The sequence below is a fragment of the Bufo gargarizans genome, chromosome 2, assembly GCF_014858855.1.
Source record: "Bufo gargarizans isolate SCDJY-AF-19 chromosome 2, ASM1485885v1, whole genome shotgun sequence".
NCBI classification, from domain to species: Eukaryota; Metazoa; Chordata; class Amphibia; order Anura; family Bufonidae; genus Bufo; species Bufo gargarizans.
Window position 1 is genome coordinate 690641741 of NC_058081.1, and position 23444 is coordinate 690665184.

Sequence of the window (23444 nt, forward strand, 5' to 3'; positions counted from 1 at the left end):
TAGGCCTCTAAATGATATCAGCGCAGTTAACAGCAAAAGTGACCTGCGTATATATTTATCTTTTTCCACAGATAAAAGCCACTAAAGTCTTTTCAACATAGTACTTGCACCCCAATAACTAATTGCTGGAATGACAGGGCTGTATTATGAGACTATCTGGATCCCCAAGTAATGTTTTCCTGCACTTGTAAATCAATTTTTTTCTAATGAGGATTTCCCTATGACTCTCCCTAGCATCTGCTCACGTCTCTCCCTTCCTGTGAAATGATTCCTCTCACTATCCTTTCCCTGCACTAGTAAATCGCTTCTTTCCTTTTTTTTAACAACTAGTTTTTCTTTCACTCTCCTTAGCGCCTGCCAGGGGCCTACATAGAAATCACTGGGCCCCATAGCAAGAATCTGAATTGATCACCATAGCAAGAATCTGAATTGGGCCTCCTAACCCTGCCCACTACCCACTCCTGGCCCATCCCACATCCTGTATTGGCCCCTCCTATGCCACACCCCCATTTGACATTAAAGAAATGTATACATGACCTACTGAAACCTTTAGGAATAAATGTATTATTATTTTTTTATTAACCATCTTTGTTGCTAACTAAAAAGATGTATGCCGGGGAATGAGGTGAGTAAGGTGCCCGGCCCGGGCATTTTGGGGGGCATTATAGGGGTTGGTTGGATAACCCCTTTAACTTCTTGCTGCTGATGCTTAGTGTGCACATAGCCACCAATCATATCCCCCCCCCCCCCACTAAAGGTGACTGATGTGCTGGGGGTTTTGGGGAATATTATTGGTGGCTATGCGCAGCATCAGCAGCAAGGAGTTAAAGAGGTTATTCAACTAACCCTTATAATGCCTCCTGGGGGTGGGTGAGGAGTAGGAGGAAAGCACACTGTCCTCTACCAGCCTCTATGGGCCCCCTAAAATCCCACTGCTTGGTGGCTTCTGCCCTCAAGAATAATATACAATCAAGTACCAATCAATAGACCAGCCCGGAGTCGGGGGAGGGGGGGCTTCTTGCACTCACTGCCACGGGCTGATGACTTGAGGGCAGCAGTCGGCAGATGTGAGCGCAGAGAGTCAGAGGCAGATCACAGATGCTACGCGGGTGCACGCACACAGGTACTTGAGTGCCAGCGATACACTGGTCAATCAGCAGCAGCCGGATCTTAACGCTGCTAAATGCTGATTGGCCAGTGTGAAATACAGCATGCCCGCAGCCCGGATCATTAGGTTACACAGGTAGCAGGGGGGGGGGGGGGGCGACAAATGCCGCATGCCTGCATCATTCTCAGAAACTGTCTCTGTGCTGAGTAAATGGAGGGGGTGGGGCATTCTATTAAAATCAAATTTTTCCAGAAATTCAGAACGAATTCGCCTTCGTCAGCTTCGATTCGCTCATCTCTAATCCTGATCTTGCCCCATCAGGCTATCAACTATTTGGTCCTTTGAAAGAAGCCCAATAAGGATGAAGATTCAGATCTGATGACAAGATGAAGACAGCGGTGCATTAGTGGCTTGCAGTTCAGTCTAAACCCTTTTTTAAATGAGGGAACATGAAAGCTTGTTGACAGATGTATAAAGTGTAATGAAAAGCAGGGAGATTATGTTTTTTCTGATAGTTGATTAAAACAAATTTCACAGCCAGAGTGCTGTGAGTTTAAATTTCTAATTGTGAACAACCTCTATTAAGTCCCCACACAGCTAAAGAACATGGGTTGGTAGTATGGGTCTATGGGTGGCGTGCCTTTTGAGTAGTAATAGAACATGCCAATAGCTAATGTGCATATGGGTTTTGGACACTCTGATAATAGGGATTTAAGTCTGTATAATGGTTTCCTCTGTGTATGATTGAAAAGAGACTTTAAATGAGTTGTGTCATATTTACATTCCTTCTTTGCTAAAAATATCCCCAAAAGTAAGCTACAGACAGGATCTGCTGCTGCTGAAACCCATGGGAATAGCTAAAATTTGGTTTACAAATGGGCAGCATTTTTTGTTCCCCTACACCATAGCAAAAGTGAAGCATTTGCAGTGTCCCACTATGTGCTAAAAAGGGGACACTTCAAACCTTTGTGTATGTCATCTTATATCATTGTTTATTCCCTCTGCAATAGCTGCAAACTCCTTACAACAGGCTGGTAACTGCATTTACACACAGTCATCAATAGGTGGAGCTGCCACATCATTTATATAGGACAGGTCAGTCACAGGAAGTTGGATGAGAGTTTAGTGTAGGAGAGGAGAGCATTTTGTTTTTGCTGTGTGCCCCTTGGCACTGCCCAGAAGGGCAAGATAGATAGGAAATAGTGTTGGGCGAGCATGCTCGGCCGAAGTAATTTTACTCGAGCATCGCAATGCTCAGCACATTGCGGGGTTCGGCCGAAAACCACGTGTGCTCTAGCACGATGCTCGGGTCTCCTCCCTGCACGTTTGTTGGCTGCGTATCAACCAATAAACGTGCCTGCCATTCACTGTAATGCTGTAGACATGTTGGCTACTGTCATTACAGTGATTGGCTGGCTGCAATGTGTCATCGGGTGCTATATAGCATCTGATGACAAGTGTTCGACTCAGTCTTAGTCATAGAGAGCTTGAGAGCAGAAGGGAGAGATAGTGTATACATTTTAATATGCAGAAGGCGAGCAGTAAGGGACGGGGAAATGGCCGGGCTGCTGATGGTGCACGCAGAGGCCGCGGCCCTTGGCGCAATGAAACTGTGCCTGCTGCCAGAGCACAAGAAACACACTCATCGACAATACTTAGCTTCATGTCCCAGTTTGCAGGGCGGCATAGGACACACTCTCAAAGTCACACCAGTGCGACCAGGTGGTCGGTTGGATTGCAGCAGATAATGCTTCCAGCCGGTTAAGCACCACCCTGTCTTCCACAAAGTCAATTCTCAGTAGCCAAGAGTCATCTAAATAGAATCCTCACCCTGATACTCCTTCCACTCACCATGGAGATTCTTGGCAAACAAGTGATCCCACACTCGGATATTCCAAGGAGCTGTTTTCATCGCCATTCCTTAATTTGGGCTTCTCACCAATCCCGCTTAAAGAGGGACATGAGGAGATCTTGTACCCTGATTCCCAAGCACTGGAGCATCCACAGTCAGAAGAAGATGACGTTGGAGAATGGAAATTAGTATTTCATGATGTGGATGATGATGATGAGACACAGTTGACAATAAGTCAACCGCAATTAGTGTTTCAAGAGTTTCATGATGAGGATGAGACACAGTTGTCAAGCAATGAGGTTATTGTTAGGTCAACAAGTCAGGAAGATGACCAGAGTGCATCTTAAAGGGAAATTCTCTTAAATGTGCCCTGGGAGTATTCTGTTTATGTGGCTCAAGGTACATTATGCGGTCAATGGATAACATTTTTACTGTAGGCCACTGGACTACAGGCCCCAAACATTAGGCATTCACCGGACAGAAAAGATTAATTGATTATGTGACCAGAGGTATATTACACGGTCAATGGATATCAATTTTACTGCAGGCCAGTACAAATACAGGTCAAATACATATGTTTAAAAATATAAAATTGGATTAAAAACATGGTTAATAAAATCCCCCCTCTTGGAAAATCCCCTAATGATAATAGTTGAAATTCGTCACTGGTGTTGAATTCCTCAGAGACTGCAAAAATTATTCATTCACTGTACAGAAAAGAACAAGTAAGAATGTGGCTGGAGGTAGATTACAAGTTCATTGGATATCAATTTTACAGCAGGCCAGTGGGCTACAGGCCCCAAAAATTATGGGCCATTAATTTGGAAACCTGCACATTTAGTGCTATGGCCTGTGGGTGAGTGGCTGGGTTTTTGCACTTGCTTTGAAATTCCTTCAGTAAGGACCTTTGTATGATGCGCTGGGACACGGAAGTGGATGTGGTCGCTGATGGTGCTTGCGAAGGTCCAGCTGAAGGGCCTGTGCCTTCGACAGGGGATTAGCCAGCATGTAACACAGGGGAAGAGGAGGCAGTGGTGTGACTTGCAGACACAGATTGTGGACCCAGGCGTTCGGCCCACCAATTATGGTGCTTTTATGCAATGTGGCGGATTATGCTGGTGGTGGTGAGGTTGCTAGTGTTCATGCCACTGTTCAATTTTGTATGGCACAGGTTGCAAATTACAATTCTTTTGTCATCTGAACTTTCCTCAAAAAAGCACCATACTGTGGAACACCTACCCCATGGCAGGGGAGATTTCCGCAAGGTGGTGCTCAGTGGAACAGTTGCGGGCCTGTTTGGTGTGGCCCGCCTTCTCCATTTTGCCACCCCACTGCCTCTTCCAGCCTGTTGCGGTGCTGCATATCCCTCCCCCTCTGTACTGCTGTCCTCGCTCGGCTTTCCACCTTCCCAGGTTGGGTCAGTGACTTAATTGTCCACCACCTCCTCTTCCACTTTCTCACTCTGCTCATCCTCCTGACTTGTTGACCTAACCACAACCTCAGTGATTGACAACTGTGTCTCACCCTCTTCCTCAACCTCTTGAGACAGTAATTGCTGTAAAGTTATTGGCAACTGTGTCTCATCATCATCCACCTCATTAAACAGTAATTGCGGTTACCCACCGTCATCTTCTTGTGACTGTAAATGCTCAAAAGTAGTGATGGACGAGGGACAGTTCGCAAACGAAATCAAATGTTCACGAAGTGCAAGTTCGCGGCGGGCCCCATTCACTTTAATCGCAGGCGAACCTGAAAAACCTTCAGCTCATAATTTCAGCCACCAAATACTTACAAGAAGTGCACAAGTCTTCCCACAACATAGACAGTGACATACCAGAGGGGGATCAATGGCAAAAATTCCCACTAAAAATATCTATTTTAATCAGGGGCCATTTTTATGCATCTTTAAGGGAAACTCTCAAAAATGTGGCCTGCTGGAGCCTAGAAAATTTTTATTTTAGGCCATGGAAGTACAGGCCCCAAACATTAGGCATTCACCGGACAGAAAACATCAAGTGATTATGTGGCTGGAGGTATATTAGACGGTAATTAGATATCAATTTTACTGCAGGCCAGAAGAGTACAGGCCCCAAAAATTATTAATTCAATGTACAGAAAAGAACAGCTTTGTCTTCTTCTCATTGTCTGTCGCTAGTATGGCAGGCAGGATCCCCAGAAGTATCTTGCTGGATGAGCAGCCAATACCGCACTTGCATCAATCTTGACAGGATTCGGCTCCAGGTGTAGAGGAATTGTTTTTTGGGAATGTTTTCTCCATAGCAACACCACGTTGTTGAATAAACAGAAGACTGGGCGATTCTCTCCTGTCTTACGCAACATTTAATTTTTATCATTAAATTTATTAAATATTTTAAAATTGATTTTATTAAACCAAAACTTGATTAAAATTATAAGAAAGTATACTTAAATTTGCCAAAACTGGCCTAATAACTCAAGTATGAACTCTGACTGTTAATGTCAAGAAGATGTGCACTCCTTTTACACCCTTGTCAGCTGATTCCACATAGATGTCTACAGAACCTGTTCTATTACACGCTTATACAAGTAGAGCCCCCCTGACAGAGTAGGGAGGATGTCAGCAGTAAGTTTGTGTTGACCTCACTGATTAATTTGCCCTTCCTCTGACACATCAGAACAATAACCCACACAAAACGGATCCTGTCTTTGCCTTCACCCGGTCAGCATTTTCTCAGTATTGCTAATGTTAATAAAAACAGGAGTGGATCTAAAACAGAGATGACACGTGAATAGAATATTTGCATGTCTTCTGTGTTTTGTACCCACTCCTGCTTTTGTCTTCCAAATCATAAGCCAATTCTGATGGGACCATACAGGATCTGTTGTGCATCTCATTTTTCCTTCCTTTTGACTAATCAAAGGAAAGGTCAAATAAATGATGATGTCAGCCAGGCCAAAAGCCAAAATAGTGGCCCAGTCATGAAGTGCGGAGGGTGTGAACAGCATTAGAAGTCCACATAGTGTCCCTATGACAGAGTGGTGAGGTGGAAGCAGCATGAGGAGACCACACAGTGGCCCAATGACAAAGTCTGGAGGAGGTGGCAGCATCAGGAGGCCACAGAGTGGCACAATGACAGTGTGGAGGTGGCAGTAGTATGAGGAGGCCACCGAGTAGCAAAATCACAGAGTATGTAGTTAGCATTAGTATCTGGAGGCCAGCGAGTGGCCAGGTTACATAGTGTGGACATGGCAGCAGCAGCAAAATTATACAACAGAGTGGCACTGTGACATAGTGTGGACATGGCAGCACTAGGCCACAGAGTGGCAAGGTGACATAGTGTGAACATGGCAGCATCAGTAGGCCACAGAGTGGCAAGGTGACATAGTGTGAAGGTGAGTGGCAATACTAGTACTCGCTGAAGATGGTGGGTGAAAGAAGGAGCACTTGGCATCAGATGTTTGGCATCAGGCGGGTAACAGCATCAGAATAGTAGCTGAGGCAGGTAGCCAGAATAAAACGGTCTCTTTTGTCAAATGTTGGTGTGGCACCATGGATGATCTAGTCTGATGCATGAAGCATTGGTGTGTTGAAATCCTGACTGATCCACGCCTGATTCATCTTGATGCAGTGTCCCACTATGTGCTATATGTGGGCACTTTAAACTTTTGCTAATAATGCGATTCGTTACCACGAAGTGTGAGGAAATTTGCATTAGTTCAGAATCAAATTTTTCCTGAAATTAGGAACGAATTCGACCTTGTCAGTTTCAATTCGCTCATCTCTAATCACAACAGTTGCAATTAGTTGTTCCAATAGTGTTTGTCCCTCTGTATAGCTGCGGTATCTCAGCAGAACCGCACACAAATGCTGCACAATACAAATGCACTATATATAAATTATATTATATATGGCTCCCGGTCCAACAACGGGTGATGTTCAAGATTGGATGCTTCACGCATAGGGTATTCCATGGTGTGGGGCCCTTGTACCTGCGACGTAAATTCACCAGGTACGCCCTGTTAAGGACATTGAGGTCTAGTAACTCAGCAAATTTTAACATCCCACAAGTTAATAAGATCAGACGTGGAGGTAGATCCTTTTCGGCTCAAGGGGCAAGATTTTGGAACCCGAAAATGATTCCCAGTCTTCTCTCATTCAGACGTGCACTGAAAACCTTACTTTTCTAACAGGCGTTTGATCTTCCTATATAACACTTATTTTTGGTTCATATAATTTTGGGGGTTTTCCTAAACTTTAGTCTATAAATTCACAGTTGGTAATGTCCCTTCTATTTTAAAGATACCTTTCCTCAAGTTTATTAATTTTGTTCTTTACACATTTTCTGTATCTCGTCCGAACCCTTTGAACCTTGAGATCCCCCTACCTTCCCTTTTTCTTGATTTTCCATTTGATAAGTGCTAGGAAATTGGTCTCTGGAATAGGTGCCTTATTCTCTAGGCCTTTGTGGCCCAATGCAAAGTGTCATGCCTTCTTCTCAGCCGGCTAAGTGCATCGATGCCCTAAGGGTAAGACTGCGTGTACACAAGACTATACATCATCATCATCATATCACACCCCTGACTCAATCATTTTTTGGGGGGGGGGGAACTGGTAAATCAAACCAGAAACCAAAAAACAAAAAAATATAGTGGCAATTATGGAGGAGCTGCCAAACCCCTGACACTGTGGCGTGTCTTCCATTGGGGGAGCAGCCCGACCGCATGTGGACCGCAGTAATCGACTAACCCCAGCAAAAGACACGCCACAGTGTCAGGGGTTTGGCAGCTCCTCCAGAATTGCCACTATATTTTTTAGTTTTTTGGTTTCTGTCTTGTTAGATTTGAGTGCGTTTGCCTTTACCTGGCATTCAAACACTCCTTTGCACCTGGTAACCTCCATCACATGGTCTGGTGTGGGTGTGGCTCGCGGCCTGGTTCCATTCACATTGTACTACCGCAGTATTCATGCTGGGCATTTGTGGGAAGCTTGGCTGCGAGCTGAATTATATCACCTTCAGACCGTGTTCACACCACAGTTAGAGCAGCGGTTAGGACCCCTTGCCATGCTGAGAACCGTGATGTGGTGCATGATGGGCTCCGATATCTCCATGACTGGAATATATTGGCAAAAGTCTCAGCTTTTTATACCTTCATTTATGTCTTGCCAGCATAGTCAGTGTTATATCTGTTTGGTGCATTATCTCTCTGTGTTGAGTAAATCAAACTAGTAGAAATTATTTGTTCAAATAGTGTTTTTCACTCTGTGTAGCTGCGGTAACGCAGCAAAACCGCAGACAAATACTGCACTACCTAAATGTACTATATAGAAAGTATATTATTGGTATATAACACCCCTGCTTTAATCAGTTTTTTGGGGGGTCAACTGGTAAATCACACCAGTAGAAATTATTGGTTCCAATAGTGTTTGTCACTCTGTGTAGATGCGGTAACGCAGCAAAACCGCAGAAAATGCTGCACTACCCCACTGCACTATATAGAAAGTATATTATTGGTATATAACACCCCTGCTTCAATCAGTTTTTTTTGCTGCGCTACCCAACTGCACTATATAGAAAGTATATTATTGGTATATAACACCCCTGCTTCAATCTGTTTTTTTGGGGAGCAACTGGTAAATCAAACCAGTAGAAAGTATTTGTTTAAATAGTGTTTGTCACTATCTGTAGCTGCGGTAACGCAGCAAAACCGCAGACAAATGCTGCACTACCTAAATGCACTATATAGAAAGTATATTATTTGTATATAACACCCCTGCTTCAATCAGTTTTTTGGGGGGGCAACTGGTATATCACACCAGTAGAAATTATTTGTTCCAGTACCGTTTGGCACCCTGTGTGGCTGCAGTATTGCAGCAGAACCACACACAACTGCTGCACAATACAATTGCACTATAATATACTTTCGATGTTAGAAAGTATATTATAAGTATATCACACCCCTCAGTAAGTCACACCTATCGATATCACACCTAAACCAGTTAAAAGGACTTTTGTGGCCCTATTAGCTAGCGTTTGGTGTACCTAACAGTCTGTCCCTGCTCAACACAGCAACCTCTCCCTACACTGGCAAAAGACTGAATGTAAAATGGCTGCCAGATCGGGTTCTGTGATAGTGTGGGGTTGTGTCCATGTGCTGAAATGTCTCAATTGGCTGTCCTTCCCCACCTGATGGATGTGTCATGGATCAAAGTTCAGCGCAATGCAAAAGAATATGTCGCCGGCGGACATTGCCATATGTTCGCATGTTCGGTGAATTGCGAACGCACAAAGTTCGCTGCGAAACGACCACCGGGCGAACCGCTAGGCCATCTCTAGTTATATGTTCTAAAGCCCTTTTGTCCTGTAACAGTGGCAAAATAAAAATATATTTGCCGTTCAGCAGTGCAGTTATATGTTCTAAAGCCTTTTTGTGGCGTGTATAAGTAAAAAAAAATTAAGGGCCTATATGCCGTTCAGCGGTGCAGTTATATGTTCTAAAGCCATTTTTTGCGTGTATTGTGTGGTGAAGTGAGAAAATTACAGACTTTTTTGGGATGTTTTAATTTCATTTTTATTTATTTATTAGATTTTTTTTTGTCATTAGCAATACAGATGGATTACTGACCTAATGCTGACCGGGTGAAGGCGAATGCAAAACAGACAGGATCGTTCTGACGGATCAGAGGAAGGGCAAAATAATCAGTGACGTCAACACAAACTTACTGCTGACACCATCTCCACTCTGTCGGGGGGCTCTACTTGTATAGGCGTTTAATAGAACAGGTTCTGTAGACATCTATGTGGAATAGCTGTTATGTATGTGTTATGTCACTGCTACAGCCATGTAAACAAAGACAGGCAGGGAGAAATGGATCATTACCCTGGAGGCACCAGATAATTAAACTGGTCAGTACACCTTCTTTTGCTATTTTATCACAATTCCTATGCAAATTTTTAAACTACTATTGTATGCTGCGTTGCCAATAAAGGTACTGTATACAAAGTTATCTTCATTTAAAAAATTTGATTTACAGACAAATACAGAGAAAGAAGCATCTCCACAAAAGTTGCTTTTAATTAGAATGATTTGCATGGCATGTAGCAAATTTATATGATGGCTACGGAACTCTCTTGGATTTGCACAAAACGCATCCGTTGAGCTAATACAACCACATGCATCAGTTCAGAACGGATCCGTTTGTATTATCTTTAACATAGCCAAGACTTGTACAACATTGAAAGTCAATGAGGGACAGATCTGTTTTCTATTGTGCCATATTGTCTCAGTGAAAACAGAACCTTCCCCATTGAATTACATTGTGTGTCAGGACGAATCCGTTTGGCTCAGTTTCGTCAGACGGACACAAAAATGCTGCAAGCAGCGTTTTGGTGTCCGCCTCTAAAGAGGAATGGAGGCAGAACGGAGCCAAACTGATGCATTCTGAGCTGATCCTTATCCATTCAGAATGCATTAAGGGCAAAACTGTACCTAGACTAGGTCATTACAAATTGGGCATTCGACCAGACTCTGCCCAATCTATCCCCAAATAGGGGCAGTCTAGGGCATTGCAGAAGGTTCCTGAACACGGGTTCCTGAACACGGGCGGCCATTCAGTTTTTTAGGCAGGGTTAAATATCTTAGGGCCACATCTAGGGATAGGCCCAAACTAGGAAGTTACCACCCTGCCTAGATTGTCGTTATTCTTTTCTTTTCTGTGTTTGTCTATATGGGAGTTTGTTACTTTATACATACTAATTAATAAAGGCTATGTTTTATGACAGGTGGTATCCTGTGATTATCTAATAATTTAAAAGACGACTGTCACAAATATTATTATATACCTATAATAACACAAAAAACATCTTGTCCTGCAAAAAATGACCTCACCCAGCTGCCTGTTTATATTATATATATGTACAGTAAGTTAAAATAATGTGAATGTTGAAATCTAAAAAAATAAAAACAAAACTACTTTAGTCTTTTAAATGACATAAGCTCAAAACATGGGACCCTAACCTTGAAGGTGGATGATTTTACATTACTATGGAGCATCCATTGATTGGCTGTCAGGGTGCCTAGAAGGCATTATGGACAATCTTGCCACTGGAGCCTCGCCTGGGGTCACGTAATCCTCCATCTTCATCATCCCTGCCCTGTTTTCCTTGCTAGTATTAAGGCGGGCACCATTTTCCTAATTTCATCCGAAGCGAATCACCAAAACTTTGGATTCATTATGCAGGAAAAGTTTTGTAAAATTTGTGATGAATCCACATTCGTTTAGACTCGATTTGCTCATCTCTACCCCCACCTTCAATCAGCCAGGAGTCTCCAAACAGGGTGTGTCCCGGGGGAATTACAACTCCTATTGTGCGGCCCCCTTTTCCTCGTGCCAGCACTGGGAGTGAGAAAGAAGGACTCCACCACCACGACTACCCTTAAAAGTGCGACCACCTCTGTCCTCCTCTCCACACTCCAACTGGGTCACTGCAGAAACAACCATTGCAAGGAATCCTACTATATTGAAATGATTTACTAATAAAAAGTAAATGTTTAAACTTTTGTGGAGAAGTGATAGAATTCTCAACTGGGAACTTGTCATCAACAGAAGCAAGAAAAACATGTTAGAGGGGAGAAAGCAAATAATAGCTTATTTCGTGGAGGCGAGATGAGTGTGTGACAGAAGACTGTTGTTTTGTGAGTGATAACCCAAGCTTGCTGTAAGGCTTCTAAAAATGAATTCAGATTTAGCTGTGCACTTATAAATCCATTCAAATGGTTCATAAACTGTGTGCACGCTTAGACCCCGCTGAATACTCTATGCGCAATCTCCTTAGCAACAATGTTTCATCAACTTTTCGCATTGCCCTCCTAATTGTTCAACTAAAGTTATAAATATAAATAAAGCATAGTATGGTTTTTAAAGAAGATGTTTGTGTGCCAGATGTCTATGAGCCGGCTTATTGATTTAAAAATTGATTCCACAAAAGTACAATTGTCGATGACACAGTTACAAGATAAAAAAAAAAAAGTCGAAAACAAATATTGCATTGGGAAAGCAAAACTCAATCATTAGTTATAGCACAGATTTGTTTAGGTTTCGTTGCTTATTTCAGAACAGAATCTCCCTGTTCAAGGCATTGTTCTGTAGATTGTTTTTCTTTGATGTTTGTGAATGTTATGCAGCATTAAAAAGTAAGTGAACCCTTCACTTGTATTTTTGCATTGACTATTAATAAAATGTGATCTTAATGTTTCCTAAGTCAAGATCATAAACAGAAGTTGTCCAATGCACTCACCTGGTGGGCCGGACCCACCTCCAGCTGTCTTCCTGTGGGCGGGCCTTGCAGCTGTGACCGGCCACACAGGCTGTGCCCTGCTTGCTGGCTAGGTCTCTCCTATGTGTGTGCTCCCTCCAGCTTTGAAAGGGCAACCACATGTGAACCCTATTCTTCCCCAGACAATGGCTGGCAATCCTGTCGTATTTCAGTCTCTTTCCTCTGACTGAGCAAAAAGGGGCCATAGTTTGCTAAAGTTTCCGGCAAAGTTGTACTGATCTTTTGTCTGCTGTGTGCCAACCTCTGCCCGTTTACCGAGTTCTCACCTTCGCCTGACCTGTGCTTGTTAACTATATTGCTTCCTTGCTGCCTTCCAAGGACATCGGACTCATTCCCGTGTTGCATGTACTCCACCAGCCCTGAAGTCGGCCTGTTAACCACGCAGAGAGTACTCTAGATGGTAGTGAACTTGTGACTCCTCTGCAAAGAAGTCCATATCCCTGTATACAGTAGGCGTTAAAGATGAATGGTAGGGAACTGCCAGGATAACACCCTTAGGATTAGCCATAAGTCAAATCTGTTGGTTAATATTAAAGATGAGAGAATCGAAGCTGACAAAGTTGAATTAGTTTCACATTTTTGGAAAGATTTGATTCTGAACGAATGCGAACGAAAATCCTCATTGTAAAAAAAAGCGATTTACAAGTGCAGGGAAACATTACTTGGGGATCCAGATTGTCTCATAATACAGCTCTGTCATTCCAGCAATTAGTTATTGGGGAGCAAGTACTATGTTGAAAAGCCTTTAGTGGCTTTTATCTGTAGAAAAAGATAAATATATACACAGGTCACTTTTGCTGTTAACTGCGCTGATATCATTTAGTGGCCTATTTCAATACAATACAAAAAATATATTTACGCAGGTCACATTGTTGTTATTTGTGCTAAAAGCGTTTATTGCCATATTTCTAGAGAAAAAGAGATAAACAGACTAAGTTCATTTTTGCTTTTATTTGCTCTTAAAGCATTTCTTGTCATATTAAACTACAATACGAGAAAAATAAACGCAGTTCACTTTTGGTGTTAATTGTGGTAAAATCGTTTATTGCCATATTTCTAGAGAAAAAAAAGAAAAATAGACTAAGTTTATTCTTTGCTGTTATTTGCGCTAAAAGCATTTCTTGTCATATTTCACTACAATGCGAGAAAAATAGACGCAGTTCACATTTGGTGTTATTTGCGCTAAAAGCGTATATTGACATATTTCTAGAGCAAATAGCCTAAGTTCATATTTTGCTGTTATTTGCGCTAAAAGCATTTCTTGTCGTATTTCACTACAATATGAGAAAAATAGATGCAGTTCACATTTGGTGTTATTTGCGCTAAAAGCGTTTATTGTCATATCTCTAGAGAAAAAAAGAAAAATATTTGCAGTTCACTTAGTTATTACCTTCACGTGTCATCTCTGTTTTAGACAGTTTATTTTGGCATTACCAATACTCATGGATTACTAAGCAAATGCTGACCGAGTGAAGGCCTATGTGGAATCAGCTGACGAGAGTGTAAAAGAAGTGCTCTTCTTCTTGACACTAACATGGACCGGTAAGGCTGAGTTCATACTTGAGTTATTTGGTCAGTTTGGGCGAATTTAAGTATACTTTCTTATAATTTTAATCAAGTTTTGGTTCAATTTAATATTAAATATTTAATGAATTTACTAATAAACATTACATGTTGCCTAAGACAGGAGAGAATCGTCCAGTCTTCTGTTTATTCAACTACGTGGTGTTGCGATAGAGAAAGCATGCAAAGAAAACAATTTCTCTACACCTGGATATAAATCCTGTCAAGATTGCTGCAAGTGCGGTATTGGCTGCTCATCAACCAAGATACTTCTGGGGAAACCTGCCTGGCATGAACAGGCCTCCAGTAGCTACAGTTAATGAGAAGACAAAGCTTCAAGATAGCTTGGAGCCCGGGAGAGTCGCAAAGTTAGTGAAGATTCAAACCACCAACTAGGGCCTGGTCTAATCGTCTGGTGAAAACATCACGGGTTTTCAGTCATCATGGAAATTAAATGGAGGGCATATTTTATTGAATTAATTTTATAATAAAGTATTTATTAAATTTACTAATAAAATTTCAATTTTGCCTACACCAGGAGAGAATCAGCCAGTCTTCTGTTTACTCAACGACGTGGTGTTAAGATGGAGAAAGCATGCCTAGAAAACTATTCCTCTCCACCTGGAGACGAATCCTGTCAAGATTCATGCAAGTGTGGTATAGGCTGCTCATCGACCAAGATACTTCTGGGGGAACCTGCCTGGCATGAACAGGCCTCCAGTAGCTACAGACAATGAAAAGACAAAGCTTAAAGATAGCTTGGAGCCCGGAAGAGTTGCAAAGTTACTCAAGATTCAAACCAAAAAACCAGGCCCCGGTCTTTTCATCCGGAGAAAACATCACAGGTTCCCAGTCATCATGGAAATCAAAAGGAGGGCATCCTGTGGTGCACAGAGATGGAGAGGGTCTTCGGATTTCCCCTGCACTATACGGACGTCTCTGAAATGAACCACTGCTCCTGACTGCTGCTCCTTGGAAGGTCATGGAGCGTCCCGTTCATTCAGCATCCATTTGCCCCACTGAAGGGTTATTTTTAAAGCGTATAGAAGCTGACACAGGCCCCCATGCTGCAGATTTATCATGGAGACACCGGATTTTACAATATTAAATTATTATCTTGTGCATCAGCAATAATTGATGGATTACTGAGCAAATGCTGACCGAGTGAAGGCGGATGCTCCCCAGACAGGATCAGTTTTTTTTACGTTATTGTTCTGACGGATCAAAAAATAATCAGTGACTTCAACACAAACACTGCTGACACCCTCTCCACTCTTTTAGGGGGGCTCTGCTTGTATAAGTGTTTAATAGAACAGGATCTGTAGACATCTATGTGGAATCAGCTGACGACGGTGTAAAAGGAGTGCGCTTCTTCTTGATGCTAACATGGACCTGTAAGGCTGAGTTAATACTTAAGTTATTTGGTCAGTTTTGGCCCCGTGACTGCCCAAATAAGTGAAGTGTGCAGTGATTCTAATAGCGACATCTGTCATCTGCATGTCATACTGGCTGACAGTATTATTTCACTATCCCAGCACACTCCCTATGCGTGTTACTGCAAGGCACATTGTTCTACACCCCTATAAAGGCTCTCTGCAGCCCAGAAATAGCAGTTTTTATTGCGATTTGTCGCGAATATATTCGGATCAAAGCAAATTTTTTCAGACAATTCGGGGTACCGGCTTAATCAAATTTTTGAGAAATTCGCTCGTCTCAAGTTAATACGGTGGTTACACACTGCTGTAAAAACAAACACAATCTAACTAATCTAATAGCACACAAAGAGTTGCACCTCTCATGTCTTTTACTGAGCACATTGAGTAAACACGGATGGCACAACAGTTTGTGTATTTTTAGCTTAGTTTAGATTGTGCTTGTCTATAAAGATAATAATCAGACCATATTTTGGTAGTAATCACTGCAAAAAATAGGCAATTTTTAAAGGGTTCACTTACATTTTTTTGGAAATGTGAAATAATAAATCCATACTCACCTTACCAGTCCCTTTCATCTCCCCTGTGAAAGCTTTCTGGGTCCTTTTGACAGACAGGAAATGACAGCTCAGTCAATCACTTAGGTAGGTCATTCAGGAAACAGGAAGCATGTGGCAGATCATTAAGGTGTACTCGACTTTTATTATTCTACACCATTCTTACCTTTAAAAAAAATATCCACCTGACAACCTCTTTAGCATTAAACTGAATAGGTGCCTTATGACTATGGGCTTAGGAAAGTACAGGGCTAATTAGGATAGTAATGGGGGCCTAATCTGACCCCAGTTGCTTACAGTAGAGTGAGTCATTGGGCGATTAGCAGTTTTACTACCGTCCTCCTCTTATTATGTTTATTATATTATTTGTCTGTGTCCTTTTAGTTTTGAATGACTAAAGATGTACTGTAATATAAATGTTCATGTTTTCTACAATTTTGTTGTGTTTGCTTTTTTTTTTTTTCCTGTGGGAGGTACTTTGAGTTCAGTATAGTGCCGATGCAGTTATTGAATTTTTTTTTGTTTATCATCTAAGTAGCTTACAAAGAAAAAAAAACCTTTATGTTTTCTAGTTATGTAAGCTGATGTACTGTACTCTATGATTGTCCTTGACATAATAAACACAATAAATTGTATTTAAAAAACTTTCAGGTATTGTCAAGGTTGTCAATCAACTAAGATGCATTCTTTAGTCCTCCATCCCATCTTGTTTATATCGATGTTGGTACAGTAACTCATATTGACTAAGTTGAGGGCCTATTAGACTGAGCAATTTTCCTTTGAATGTTAGTGTCCAAATTTGACCAATTATCACAGCATATAATCACACGCAGAGATTGAGCAACAGGTGATAAATCGTTCGGATCACACAAATCCGCCTGACAGATTTTCATTAGTTGCTACTAGATCCCATCAATTAATCAGAATGAGCAAACAGTGAAAAATATTTAGAGATTATTTTGTGTAAATAAACATCTTTTGGATGCAAATCACTCACTAAATTGAGCTTGCCTGTCGTGAAAAGAAATCTGCCCATCTAGTAGGACCCCCAAAGGTCCTATAAAAATAATGTAAGACTGATCTCTTTATTAATAGCAACACATTACTTAAAATGTATAGAGCAGAGTAATATTATTATTCTTATGGGTTACATACATCTGTCTTGTTACTTAAGGGTTGTCCGGTAGAGATGAGTGAATCAATTCTAAAGTAATGAGATTCATCAGAAATTTTGCAAACATTATTTTGCCAAAGAAATCCAAAGTTTGGAGTTTTGCTTTTGATGCACGCCAATTTTACTTTTAAAATGTGATAGAAATAGGGCAGAGAGGATGAAGATGGGGGATCATGTGATCCCAGATAGACTTGCACAATGCTTTGCAGGCAGCCTGACAGCTAGTCAGGAGGCAAGATATTGGCTGGTTTATCAGGCTCTGTTCTTTCTGTGAAGCTCAGATTCTCAGCAACTGGTGCGAGAGGATATGTCCGCCATGTCTGTGGCAGGTATCAATTTACGGACACAAGCCAGGCATTTTAGGGGCTTGAAGGTGCAGTGTATGGACATATTTAGTTAGGTAGAATGAATTACTGGGTAGAAAATCAGGTTTTATCAGTAAGGAGAGCAGTTAGTGTACTGGGCTAGCTGCTGTAGCTGTTCATGTCATGTACTGCAGGCACAAAAATCTTGCACAAATATCTTTTTTTCTGTGCATGAGCCAGCCTTTTTCCCCCAAAAAACCAACTAGAAAGCTTCTACATTTTATGTGTTTTATAGGCATATTTTGAGTACCAGCAGCATCATATATTTTGCAGCATACACATAATTGCACCATTTTATTTCCAAAAACCAGTTGCAATTTTGCTACCATTTATAACTGTGCAATTGAATGCATTTTAGAGTGTCTATAACAGTCTACAGTGTGTTCATAGCAGAGGAACTTTAATTGTGCCTTTTGAAAAAAAAAAAATATATTGAAATGTTGCTACCATTTATCAGTGCACAATTCAGATCATTTTAGTGCATTACTACCAATGTACAGTGTGTTTAAAGCAGGGGATGTATAATGTTGCCAATTATGCTAGCACTACCATTTGTGTGTATATTGAAAAACTATCTACCACCAATAATGGGAAAATGGTGTTATACTTTTTATTTTTAAAAGCATAACAAATCTGCAGTCAACTTTTAAACATACATTTACCCAAAGCTATATATGTCAATGTCAGTCTGCCAAGATTTACTATTGAAGGGCCCAAAAAAAAAAGAGAATAACAAAAGAGAGAAAATGTATTAGTACTAAAAGACCTCAGAGTGTCATATACCAATTTTAAGGCCAACTGGGGCACTTTTGATTGAGGTAGAATCGAGTCTGACTGATTTGTTAGAATCTGACCCAATACAAACTTCAAGAAATATGTTTATCTCTATTATCAATATTCAATTATGGGTAGATGACTTTAAGTGAGTATTCAACAAAGCATCTGGACCTCTTGCTGCGTAAGAGTCCATGCAAGTTTGCATAAAATTATTTCCTGTTGATGCACAAATAAGTGGTACCCTTTAGTAACAAATACGTGTCTGAGATAAAGAAAAAAAAAAAAGGAACATAAACATTCAGCGGCTAAGCCCAACACTGCTTTTGGGATACAGTCTTTTATGTTGTCTTTAGATAGTCTTTAGAAGTTTTAGTTAAAGATATTTACAACCTTTTAGACCCCATACATTCTGTTATTTCTTCTGGAAACTCTGGCAGGAAACTCGTAGCACATCCTCATTTCTTTCCTTACTCAAAAACCTGTAATAGATGGTTTGTGGGTAGTGTTGAGCAAATTGAAGTGAAATGAATTGACTTGGATCCAAATTTTAGGAAAATTTTGATTCGCCGCAAAGCTAAATTTCCTTGCACTTCCTGGTAACAACTATTATTTTATTTTTTATAAAATGGTGGCTATACATGTTTCAAACTGAAAGTAAGATGCCCAGAAACGCCAAATGATCCATAATGCCGACGAGTTGATCTTCGCTTTTTGTAGGAAAAAATATTCTTTTATCTGAAAAATTATTCTTTTAGTGAAAACATTATTCTTATAGTGAAAAAATTAGTCTTTTACCAAATAAATTAGTCTGCTCCAGTATTCCAGTCCCAGATCCCAATGACGAATGACATTGAGAGGGTAACCTGCACCTGTCAGCAGAAGATCAGAAGAACGGAAACATAAAGATTGATGTTAACACAGCATTACTGCCACTGCTGCTGCACCCCCTGCCCACTCTGTCTTAGAGCCACTTTTGTCATGGTTACTGCCGCTGCTGCCACCTTAACACAGTGTTATGGGGCCACTACTGCCGCTGCTGCCCTCGTCCCCACTCTGTCAATGGGCCACTACTGTCCCTGTCGCTGCCACCTTCCTTAATCTGTCATGGAGCCACTTTGGCCACTGCTGCTGCCTGCTCTGTCATGAGGCCACTTTTGTCACGATTACTGCCACTGCTGCTGCTGCCACCACCATCACCACTGTGTCATGAGTCCATTAATTGAATCTTAGACCTTTTATTGATCTGTAATACTAATGCACAGTAATTCCACAGCTAACAGAAGGGAATCTTGGTGCCCTGCATAGTGAGTTAGAAGGAGGTAAACTATATCTATCTGTAATACTGACAGTATAGTACCTAGAGAATGGATTACTCTAACTATGAATGTAGGTACACTAGAAAGTAATGCACATGGCAATACCCTTTTCCTGCACTCTCTCTGCACTGTCCCAGGAGTTTGTTTCAAGCCTTCACACTGGAATTGGGCCACCAAGTGGGATGAATAGAATTAGACAGAGTGGCCTGGGTATACCATATTTTTCGCACTTTGTGACAAATTCATTCGGAACAAATTACATTTTTTGAAGAGGTTTTGCAAATCATCCGAATCAAATTTTTCGAAACTTTGCTCATCTCAGTGTAGCTCATCCACTCCCAACCCTCAACCCACCTGCCCATTCCCCATACCTCCTTCCTCTACTCCAACTCCAACATGATTTATCATTAAAAATAAGCTCATATAAATGATAAAATATTAGGAAACTGACTTCTAGACCCTCCATTGGCTGAGGTGTCAAGTTCACTAGTTGATTCTCTCAAAACAATGTTATAATGCCTGAATTTATTTGAATTAGGCATGCTAGGTAGCTATGTATATCAGATGTTCCAGAGTGCTGTAACTTACACCTTTGTGCATTTTGCTAGAAATCTTCACTCTCTTTCCTGCAATCATCTTTGTAATACATGTTTAATGAACAACATCATAAATGCTATATTTTAATGTTCCATTTTATTGTATTATGTATTGGTGAAATTCGATTCGGTCAGATCAGTTGGCCAATTTTATTAGTGTCTGAATAAATTTAGCCCAAATCAGGGGGTCCCAATTACCCTAACAAGTTGTACATGACATTCTAGGGTATCGTAGGGCTGTATGCAACCCCTTTCAAGTTCTCTAAAGCCAAGATTAGGGATGAGCGAACTCGAACTGTATAGTTCGGGTTCGTACCAAATTTTGGAGTGTCCGTGACACGGACCCGAACCCGGACATTTTCGTAAAAGTCCGGGTTCGGGTTCGGTGTTCGTCGCTTTCTTGGCGCTTTTTGAAAGGCAGCAAAGCAGCCAATCAACAAGTGTCATACTACTTGCCCCAAGAGGCCATCACAGCCATGCCTACTATTGGCATGGCTGTGATTGGCCAGAGCACCATGTGACCCAGCCTCTATTTAAGCTGGAGTCACATAGCGCCGCCCGTCACTCTGCTCTGATCAGCATAGGGAGAGGTTGCGGCTGCGACAGTAGGGCGAGATTAGGCAGATTAACTCCTCCAAAGGACTTGATTAATTGATCGATCTGCAGCTGTGGATCATTGAGCTACTGATACTCAATTGCTCACTGTTTTTAGGCTGCCCAGACCGTTTGTCAGTCACTTTTTTAAGGGGTGATCGGGGGCCATTTTGTGTCTTGTGGTGCGCCAGCACAAGCTGCGACCAAGTGCATTTAACCCTCAATGGTGTGGTTGTTTTTTGGCTAAAGCCTACATCAGGGTGAAGCTGTCACACCAAGTGCATTTAACCAGCAATAGTCTGTTTATTTTTTGGCTATATACTACATCAGGGGCAAGCTGCGCCTGTCACCAAGTGCATTTAACCCTCAATGGTGTGGTTGTTTTTTGGCTAAAGCCTACATCAGGGTGAAGCTGTCACACCAAGTGCATTTAACCAGCAATAGTCTGGTTATTTTTTGGGCATATACTACATCAGGGGCAAGCTGCGCCTGTCACCAAGTGCATTTAACCCTCAATGGTGTGGTTGTTTTTTGGCTAAAGCCTACATCAGGGTGAAGCTGTCACACCAAGTGCATTTAACCAGCAATAGTCTGTTTATTTTTTGGCCATATACTACATCAGGGGCAAGCTGCGCCTGTCACCAAATGCATTTAACCCTCAATGGTGTGGTTGTTTTTTGGCTAAATCCTACATCAGGGTGAAGCTGTCACACCAAGTGCATTTAACCAGCAATAGTCTGTTTATTTTTTGGCCATATACTACATCAGGGGCAAGCTGCGCCTGTCACCAAGTGCATTTAACCCTCAGTAGTGTGGTTGGTCAAGCTGTCACACCAAGTGCATTTAACCATCAATAGTGTGGTTATTTTTTGGCCATATCCCAGTCTAATTCTGTCAGTAAACGTATACCTGTCACCCAGCGCCAAAATACTAGGCCTCAAGTTTATATCCAGCTAAATCTGTCGTTACTGGTGTGGCTGGTCAAGTTATTTAGTGTCCGTCAAAGCACATTTTTTGTTCTGGGTTGATATACAATTCCCAATTTAGCAATTTCATAATTTAGTGGTTTCTGCTGTATCAGAGCTATTTGAAATCTATCCCTAAAAGGGTATATCATATTCCAGGTGCACATAGGGTCATTCAGAATAACTTCACACACGCGCTACTGTGCATTTCCAAGTCTAATTCTGTCAGTAAACCTATACCTGTCACCCAGCGCCTAAATACTAGGCCTCAAATTTATATCCAGCTAAATCTGTGGTTATTGCTGTACTGTTGTGGCTGGGCAAGTTATTTAGTGTCCGTCCAAACACAGTTTTTGTTCTGGGTTGAAATACAATTCCCAATTTAGCAATTTCATAATTTAGTGGTTTCTGCTGTATCAGAGCTATTTGAAATCTATTCCTAAAAGGGTTTATCATATTCAAGGTGCACATAGGGTCATTCAGAATAACTTCACACACCCGCTACTGTGCATTTCCAAGTCTAATTCTGTCAGTAAACCTATACCTGTCACCCAGCGCCTAAATACTAGGCTTCAAATTTATATCCAGCTAAATCTGTCGTTACTGGTGTAGCTGAGCAAGTTATTTAGTGTCCGTCAAAGCACAGTTTTTGTTCTGGGTTGAAATACAATTCCCAATTTAGCAATTTCATAATTTAGTGGTTTCTGCTGTATCAGAGCTATTTGAAATCTATCCCTAAAAGGGTATATCATATTCAAGGTGCACATAGGGTCATTCAGAATAACTTCACACACCCGCTACTGTGCATTTCCAAGTCTAATTCTGTCAGTAAACCTATACCTGTCACCCAGCGCCTAAATACTAGGCCTCAAATTTATATCCAGCTAAATCTGTGGTTATTGCTGTGGCTGGGCAAGTTATTTAGTGTCCGTCCAAGCACAGTTTTTGTTCTGGGTTGAAATACAATTCTCAATTTAGCAATTTCATAATTTAGTGGTTTCTGCTGTTTCAGAGCTATTTGAAATCTATCCCTATAAGGGTATATAATATTCAAGGTGCACATAGGGTCATTCAGAATGACTTCACACACCCGCTACTGTGCATTTCAAAGTCTAATTCTGTCAGTAAACCTATACCTGTCACCCAGCGCCGAAATACTAGGCCTCAAATTTATATCCTGCTAAATATGTTGTTACTGCTGTACTGTTGTGGCTGGGCAAGTTATTTAGTGTCCGTCAAAGCACAGTTTTTGTTCTGGGTTGAAATACAATTCCCAATTTAGCAATTTCATAATTTAGTGGTTTCTGCTGTATCAGGCCTACTTTAAATACATCCCTAAAAGGGTATATCAGAATCAAGGTGCTGATAGGGTCATTCTGAATAACTTCACACACACGCTACTGTGCATATCCCAGTCTAATTCTGTCAGTAAACCTATACCTGTCACCCAGCGCCTAAATACTAGGCCTCAAATTTATATCCTGCTAAATTTGCTGTTACTGCTGTACTGTTGTGGATGGGCAAGTTATTTAGTGTCCGTCCAAGCACAGTTTTTGTTCTGGGTTGAAATACAATTCCCAATTTAGCAATTTCATAATTTAGTGGTTTCTGCTGTATCAGAGCTATTTGAAATCTATCACTAAAAGGGTATATAATATTCAAGGTGCACATAGGGTCATTCTGAATAACTTTACACACACGCTACAGTGCATTTCCAAGTCTAATTCTGTCAGTAAACCTATACCTGTCACCCAGCGCCTAAATACTAGGCCTCAAATTTAAATCCTGCTAAATCTGTCGTTACTGCTGTACTGTTGTGGCTGGGCAAGT